Source organism: Euprymna scolopes, chromosome 46 (genome assembly GCF_053919585.1).
Source record: "Euprymna scolopes isolate OS-2025 chromosome 46, ASM5391958v1, whole genome shotgun sequence".
Taxonomy (NCBI): Eukaryota; Metazoa; Mollusca; class Cephalopoda; order Sepiida; family Sepiolidae; genus Euprymna; species Euprymna scolopes.
Genome location: NC_136527.1, coordinates 121,229,695 through 121,238,939, shown reverse-complemented (window position 1 = coordinate 121,238,939; position 9,245 = coordinate 121,229,695). Strand labels below are relative to the sequence as shown.

The following is a 9,245-nucleotide window of genomic DNA, read 5'->3' as shown; positions in this document are numbered from 1 at the left end:
TCTAGTTTATTATTTATTACATCTTATCCCGAACTTATCGTGTTAAAGAGAGAGTCTGGCGCCATTTTGGATTTTCCAATACATCGGTAAACACTGTATGCTTTTCGAACTGAATAAACAAGTTACATTGAATAAAAACACGAAAATTATAACCAGTTTGGTAGAAAAGTAACTTATTTTGCCTTTGATAACATTTATTTGTCTGTTTTTTGACAACTTTTTCGAATCTATGTGTACAGTAATACAAACCCAAATCCCCACCCCCAAAAGCTTACATGCAATCCTCAAAAAAACAAAATCACTAGGTGGCCATAAATGGGTTTTCATTTTACGTTTAATTTTATAACGGGAATATTTTACAGTCGTCTTTCATTTTAAATGTCAAAATTATTAATTTATATCGAAAAGTTATTCCTACTTTTGAAATTTTTTTTTTGTTTTTCATATCATAAAACTATTTCTCTGCACTATTTTTAAATGTTGTATTCGTTTTTAGCAACCCCGAAAACTTAGTCTTGTAATTTTTTTTTTTTTTTTGGAAGTGGGAAAGAATTTTGACATTGATTAAAATTTTCTATTTGATGAATATTCGTAATTTTGGAATATTTTACTATTTTCGACATGACAAGTATTGTTGTTTTTACTGAAAACAATTTTTTAAAAAACTTGATCTGTCGACAAAAAAAAAATCCAAAAAGGCATGTTTATTTTAGCCCTAAAAGTCCCAGAGGGATGCGAACCAGAATTTTGCCAGGGTCACCCATACAGAATTTATATTAAAAACAATGGCCTTCAAATTTTGAGTTTCAGGTACATCTAATGGATGGATCAAACGTTATGGGGCGAAAAGTGTCATTTTGGGCCATTTTGGGGCATTTCTGAACTCTTTTGAGCCCCTGGGGAAACCGAATCCCAGTGTCAATGGATAACGGTGCAGTTTCAGGCCTTAATACATGTATATTTGAGTTGACCACCGTGTAAAACATCTATATAGTCAGACATATCAAGTTTTTGTTGAGAAATATGAAAAAAAAGAGTCACAAAAAGGGGCGTTTTTAGCACTGAAAGTCTCCGGGGATGCGAACCAGAATTTTGCAAGGGTCATCCATACTGGATTTATATTAAGGACAATGTCAAGTTTCTGAAAAAAATTAATGGATGGATCAAAAGTAATGGGGCAAAATGTGTCATTTTTTGGCCATTTACGGGCATTTTTTTTACCACTTTTGAGTCCCTGAGGACGCAATGTGAATTTTCGCAAAAAAAGATTTTACTGTGCACATGCATTTAGTGAAATACAATTTGTGGTAAAATTTTAGGTAAAACTAATAGAGGGTTATCTGGCAATCGTCTGGACTAACGGACGGACGGCACTGAAAACATAGGTCTCTCTCCGATAAATCGGGGGACCAATATATGGTGCTTAAATGACAATCATGAAAAATTAATATATAATATTTTGAAATACTATTATACTCACATTTAAAAAAAAACCCCTGAAAATTGAACAATTCGATTACAAAAAAAAATATAATTAGCTAAAAAAAAATATGGTGTTTAAACGACAATCATTAAAAATTAATATATAATATTTTGAAATAATATTATACTCACATTTAAAAAAAAACCCTGAAAATTGAACTATTCGATTACAAAAAAATATAATTAGCTAAAAAAATATGGTGTTTAAACGACAATCATTAAAAATAAATATATAATATTTTGAGATAATATTTATACTCACATTTTTTATAAAGCAGGTTACGATTTTCGTCGATGTGGAATTTCAAGCAGGAAACTATGAAACGTTCTTGTTAATATCAATCAACGAAGAATGTGAGCTAAGCCTGGACTCTTCTTGTTTTATAGGAATAAAAAAAATGTGACGTCAGAATATGATAGCGATTTGATTGGATGAACAAACCAGGATGTTCTGTTCAATTTCTGAGAAAAAAAGCCGATAAATATGGGTTTCTAGGAATTCTAACACCCACTTACATTACAAAAAAAAAGAGTAAGAGTGAGAGGTAACGGAGAGAGAAAGAAGACAAAGAGTCGTTTAATGCAGAAATATTCATTGATTTTGTTGAGTCATACATTATGAAACGAGAACAAATAATCTGAACATACGTCCACTTAACAAATATTCTAAAGATACGTCCATTTTGTCTGCGCGTTTATCAATGAAAATTCCATTTTAAAGGCTCAAATGCGTATAGCCTGACGATTCCCTACAGGCATTAAACGCGTAGATTACATATAACTTAATTGTCATATATATTTTATTTACTATATATTTTGTTTTATTTTACTTCAGTCAAAGGTCTCAGAAACCAAGTGGCCCACAACCTGGAGGTAACACTTGAACTCTATATGAGATACATAGATATTCGAATGTTCCATTAAAGTTCTTTATCTTTCAAACACCGATTTATTAAAGAAATTAAGAACATAATTTTTCTCTCCCCAATTAACCATTTTCATATATTGTAGTATATCTTTCATTTTGGTATCTTGGTCTTACTTGATTTCATGGCAAGAATTTATCTAGTCTGGTGGAGTATCCAGGTTCGTGCTGTTACTTAAGGTAACATCATTTGGAGAAGGTGCACCATTCCTCGTAAAAGATAATGTGAGTCAGCCATAGTAAAGAGATCTTATTTGGGCAGCGAATACTATGTTTTTTTGAATATTTAGTCAGGGTTTACTTCTATCCTCATGCCAGGTTGTCCTGAAAAACCACTGTACAGAGAGACCTTAGGCACTCGAGGACAGTTTCTAGTAGGCATTCAAGTTCTCTCCAGTAGGCATTCAACAAAGTAGATAAAATATCACATGCCTGTTGCAAATGATAAAAATTCAGCAATATTTTTACATTATTTTTGAAAACGGATGGAACATGAAACTGCCGTAAAGTCTCCAAATAAGCATAATTTACTAAACACACGCACACACACACACACACACACACACACACACACACACATATATATATATATATATATATATAGGGTTTGTATTACTGTACACATAGATTCGAAAAAGTTGCCAAAAAACAAATATATAACAAATTAATGTTATCAAAGGCAAGATAAGTTACTTTTCTACCGAACTGGATATATTTTTTGTGTTTTTATTCAATGTAACATGTTTATTCAGCTCGAAAAACATACAGTGTTTACTGATGTATTGGAAAATTCAAGATGGCGTCTGACTCTCTCTTTAACATGGTAAGTTTGGGAAAAGGTGTTATAAATAAAAAAACTAGACAAAATACGGTTGAAAAAACGCAGAATATATGCCAACCTATGTCACGAGAACATTTATTGAGCGAGTTTTAACAGTATTTTAGCCAGTTTTTTATTTATAATACATTTTCCGAATCTTACCGTATTAAAGAGAGAGTCAGACGCCATCTTTAATTTTCCAACACATCGGTAAACACTGTATGTTTTTCGAACTGAATAAACATGTTACATTGAATAAAAACACAAAAAATATATCCAGTTTGGTAGAAAAGTAACTCATCTTGCCTTTGGTAACATTTATTTGTTATATATTTGTTTTTTGACAACTTTTTCGAATCTATGTGTACAGTAATACAAACCCTATATATATATATATATATATATATATATATATATATATATATATATATATATATATATATATACACATAAGTTATTCATAAGGTGCTGATTGATAAAAATTCGGAAATATTTGAAAATATTTTAAAAACGGATGAACCATGAAACTGCAGTAAAGTTTAAAAATAAGCATAATTTATTATACACACACACACACATAAACATAGACACACATAGACACACACAGATTATTTATAAGGTGCTAAGGATTACAAGTCAGGAATATTTGAAAGTATTTTCGAAAACGGATGAACCATGAAACTGCAGTAAAGTTTAAAAATAAGCATAATTTATTATACACACACGCACATACACATACACACACATACATACACAGATGATTCATAAGGTGCTAAGGATTACAAGTCAGGAATATTTGAAAATATTTTAAAAACGGATGAACCATGAAACTGCAGTAAAGTTTAAAAATAAGCATAATTTATTATACCCCCCCACATATATATATATATATATATATATATATATATATATATATACACACACTCTTACACATACACATATATTATTCATAAGGTGCTGATTGATAAAAATTCGGGAATATTTGAAAATATTTTAAAAACGGATGAACCATGAAACTGCAGTAAAGTTAAAAAATAAGCATAATTTATTATACACACACATACACACACACATACACATACACACACACAGATAATTCATAAGGTGCTAAGGATTACAAGTCAGGAATATTTGAAAATATTTTCAAAAACGGATGAAACATGAAACTGCAGTAAACTTTAAAAATAAGTATATTCAATATATACACACACACATGCACACACATACACACACATGCACACACATACACACACAGGCATACACACACACATGCACACACATACACACACTCAAATTATTCATAAGATGCTAATGATAACAAGTCAGGAATATTGGAAAATATTTTCGAAAACGGATGAAACATGAAACTGCAGTCAAGTTTAAAAACAAGTCAGAGTCCTTACGACAGAGTGGGATGTATCCAGGCATGTTAAAGTAGTTGGACGGGATGGAGAAATGTAGGTTAGATTACTTAGTGCTAAGATATCCGGGGTGTTTGTTAGGAGAAATGCTTCAACATCATTTAAATTAGTTCTAAGCCCACGGATGTTCATAAATACAAGCCTCAAGAGAGGAGGCAGGTTGGGATATCTGTTCCGGATCGGGATCTGACCGTCTACTTTAAACATCTGCTTTAAGGAACGATCAGATGCGATTGGAAGAGGTTGCCTCGAGTGGCCTTTGACAAGAGGTGGGTGCATGACGCTAGCTTGTGCAACCGACGGGGCACCAAGTTTGAATTTGTGTTACCACCATAGGCATGGCACATGCACTACTGGGTCGTACGGAGCCCATCCCGCTAGGTTAGACAAATAAAAAGTAAAGAGACTCTTGACTGGTGGTACAAATGAGATCCTGTCCCCCGATTGTTAGTTTTTTGGCACTAGAGAACCTTCCGAGGCTACCCTACAACTACCCCCCTCTTTCTATTTTATTACCCCCTGATCAACCCCTACTCGAAGGTCGGTGCCTAATCTTCCCCTTTTTGTTTTTGACAATCTATTTATTTTTCCTCCCTACACCCGATATGAACTATTCCCAATCCCCACTAGGGATCTACCCGCTTGTTTTCGGTGCCCCAGAAAACAGTAGGCAATCTAACTACTTAGATTAACTCAGGGTTCGGAAAGGGCACTGGGCCAACACCTAGGGGGGGTATTAGGCCTCTACCTCTTCACCATGGGGTACGCCCCCGGTGTAGTGTCCGCGAAGGGCTCGGGGGATGCTGTCCCGAAAGGCACCCCCAGTTTGAGAAGTGTTACAGGTGTCGCCGCCCCCAGTTCGGTCGGTTCGGTTCCGGGGGTCACCACCTCCAGTACGGTCGATACGAATACGGTCGGTTTGGCTCCGGGGGTCGCCGCGCCCAGTTCGGTCAGTATGGTGTCAAGGGTTGCCACCCTAAAAGGCAACCCCAGAGCAGTCGGTTCGGCGAGTATGGTCAGTTCGAGTACGGGTCCGGGGGCTGCCACCCCAGAAGGCAACCCTAGCGTTTCGAGAGTAGCAGTGGTTGACCTGGGCGCAGTAACAGGACCCTTTCAGAAGAGGGTTGAAAAACCATGGATAATACCCGCAACCGTGGTGGCCACAATGAAGGAAGAGGAACTGGCCGCATGGAAGAAGTTCGTCCAGGGCACCCCAGGCGGTGAGGAAGCCTGCAAGGCTATAAACAAGAAGAAGCAGAGGAGGCCGGTAAACAGATGCTGGGTCCTGGACGAAGAAGCAGCTACGCCGCCGACACACTCACAATCAGAATCCAGCAGCCCCCAGAAGTCAGCAGCAGAAGGGCTGCGAAAAAGTAAATCTCTAGACGTCATCGTGGTTGATGGGTGCTCCCCGGGGGTAGGAGGATCAAAGGACACAACGCCAGCCAGCGCGGTAGAGTGGTCAGCCCTCACACCAAGTGACGCCTCCCTGATTTCAGCAGCGCAAAGACGAAGGCTTGATATTCAGCAGCCAGCTGGAACCAGCATGCCAGAGGAACCTGAGAAGACAGGAGGAGCCTGAGGCCAGAAGGAAGGCCCGAACAAGACTCCTGAGTACTACAGGAACTTGTTTGAAAGCAAGTATCGGGAGTACATGCAAGGAAACACTATGAAAGCGTTGCCAGGAACTCTGGAAGACATCAAAGAAAGAACATTGTCTTTTATAACCCTCAAGGCCAACGTAAAGGGGCTCATCGGTGTTCCCTTGGATAGAATGATGGAAATACTGGGTGATCTAAAAATCCCGGCCCAGTATCTAGTGAGGCGGTATCACGCCACGTGGGATCTCCTTTGCCGTCAAAGGAAGAAGCGGAGAGCTGGGCAAAGGGAGACCTAACCTGGAAAAATATCAGACTGTGACCAGAATACCAGTCCCGAAGAAGGACGGTTGTCACAGTGATGGGGGTCCCATGCTTCACCCCTCCTTCTATAGGGTGATTAAGTTGATGTTGTTCCCCTTGGATGTGGGGGGCCTGGCTCGAGGCGGACGACTTATGTCCGACCTGCTCACAGGCAGTCTTGGTCAGGCCTTCGATGTACTTATCCCCGAGGACTTCAGACCCTTAGTCGACGAATATTACTAGTTAGAGAAACATGGCCACGGGCTTGAACCTAGCTAGTTTGAATGCAAGGGGCATGAGAGCCCGCAGCAAGGCTGCTCACATTCTGAGGAATCTCGTGGCCCTTGAGTTAGACATAGCTGCACTGCAGGAGATATACTTTGTTGGGGCTGGGGATTGCGATGTGCTGGTAAGCGATTTTGACGTTTACTCAACATATGGCAGCCTCCGGAGCCGGGGGGGGGGGTTCTGTACTAGTGTGTTGCACCCTGTCTGCGACGGTTACCATTGTCCTCACAGACGCTCATGGGAGGCTGGTTGTGGTCGATGTTGCCATTAACAGCGGCGCGTTCCGGATCATGGCAGTTTATGCGCCAAATATCCAAAGTGAGAGAGTTTCCTTTTTTTGGCAGGTGGAGGGGGTTCTCTATTCGGGTCTGGAGCGGGTAGTTTTAATGGGGGACTGGAATGCCGTCCTGGACCCCAATATAAATAAGGTCGGGGGGTTAGAGGGTCGGGGCGGTGTGATAGCAGCCTGTCTGACCTGATGGCCTCGTGCGATCTGGCTGACAGGTTCCGTCTGGATCACCCCGGGAGGGAGATGTGGATGTGGCATGCTAGTTTGGCCATCTGTCCGAGCACATACTTGGACAGAATGTTAATTAGAAGGGGCGACATAGATTTCCTATCTTGCCCCACGTTCCACTGGCTAGGTCATTCGGACCACAAACTTGTGTTTGCCCATCTGAAATTAGGTAATAGGCCTAGGTTGGCTGGCTACTAGAAGTTGAACGTCAGCTGACGTCACTAATTCAGAGGGAGTTAGTGGGGGCGGTTACTGGGAGTAGCTGGTGGGTTAGGCTTAAGGCTACCATTAGTCTCTATTGTGTCCAATATAGCAATTAACTAGGGTGCAGACCGAAAGGCAGCTAGATGATAGACTGACCCGGGTGGTGGCAGAGGGGGGATTCCCTAGAACTAGCTCTAGTTAAGGGGGACCTGAATCGCTTGGCTAACGAGCATTACAAAGGTCATGTAGAGCTAGGTTAAAAAGCGTCTCCAACGAAGCCGTGAATGTTGACGCTGTTTAGTGTAAGGCCGCCCGAAGACGCGGCTTGGATGGGTACATTTGGGAGGTGAAAAACCTTGAAGGGTTCTCTCTCGTATCAGCATGGGAGATCTGCAGTGGGTTTCGGCAATATTTGGAGGAACGCTTAATCCAACTACCAAGACTCCGCGGCCAGGAGTTTGGCAGCTATTTAGCTGGCTCGCCCCGCATTACTGCAGCCCGAGCGGCTAGCTGCAAGGGGATGTTTACGGAGTGTGAGGTCATTACCGCGTTGATGCAGGTTGGCCACAATAAATCTCCGGGGCTCGATGGTTTGCCCTATGAACTGTACTTGAGGCTGTCGCCCATGTTTGTGCCCTTTCTGACGGGCATGTTTAACCACTGGTTTGCCCAGGACTCGATCTCGAGGCAGGTTACCAAAGGAGTGGTCACGCTTCTGAAGAAGGGGGATCGGCATTGAGGGGGGAATCTAGATGATTATAGACCCATAACTCTGCTTAACTCAGATTTCAAGATTTTGTTCCACGTTCTTGCGAACTGCAGGTTGTTATCGGTGACTTGGTCGAGCCGGATCAGAACTACACTGTGAAGGGTCGATCGATTCAAAACAATTTGCACTTGGTTCGCACGATCATAGAGAGTGTAGAAGCCGAAATGCAAGCCGCGCTGATCAATTTAGATCAGTCCAAGGCGTTCGATAGGGTGGACAATGGGTTCTTGAGATCTGTTGTGGAAAGCGCTGGCTTTGGTCCAGACTTCCACAAGTGGGTCTCTGCTCTGTATTTTGATCCTGCAGTAGTGGGGCAAGCTAATGGTAGGTTGTTGGAGCCCTTTGGGGTCTCCTGGTTGGTGCGTCAGGGTTGCCTGCTGTTGCCTCTGTTATATGTTCTGGCTTGGAGCCCTTTCTTCACAAATTAAGGGACAAGGCGGCGCGACCAGTCCTGCGTGGCATAGCTCTACCTGGCAGCAAATTTGCCAGGGTGTCCGCATACTCCGATGACGTCACCGTGTTTGCTGCAAGACGTCACGATCTTAAAGTGGTGATAGAGGCGATCGCTGAGTATGAAGATATCACAGGGACCGTGATCAATAGAAGCAAGTCTGTTGGTCTGCGGTTGGGTGCCTGGACTGGGGTAAACTCGCTTCCAGGTGCGTTCGGCTGGACTGATGATCCTCGGAATGTGGTTCGAGCCTGGACTCCAGCTGGACAAGAATTGGTCGGAGGTACAGACGAAGGTTGAGTCGTCAGTAGGGACTTGGATTCGGAGGAAATTGTCCTTGAAAGGTCGTGCGGAGATCACTGTAAGGCTTTAGAGCGCCTCCTTTTCAAACTTGTTTGGATGGGAGGAAAGCCGTATGTCCGCAGACAGGACTGTACACAGAAACTTAGTGAGGGAGGCTTAGGAAT

At 41.3% G+C, this 9,245-nt stretch overlaps 1 long non-coding RNA gene across 1 annotated transcript in view; it reads right to left on the bottom strand.

Annotated features, from left to right (window-relative positions):
- LOC145270856 (uncharacterized) overlaps positions 1-1,939 on the bottom strand; it is an 11,141-nt gene extending 9,202 nt beyond the window's left edge. Inside the window, exon 1 of the long non-coding RNA XR_013865603.1 lies at positions 1,745-1,939. This is a non-coding gene — a long non-coding RNA (uncharacterized LOC145270856). The remainder of the gene's footprint in view (positions 1-1,744) is intronic.
- Positions 1,940-9,245: the final 7,306 nt, after the last annotated feature.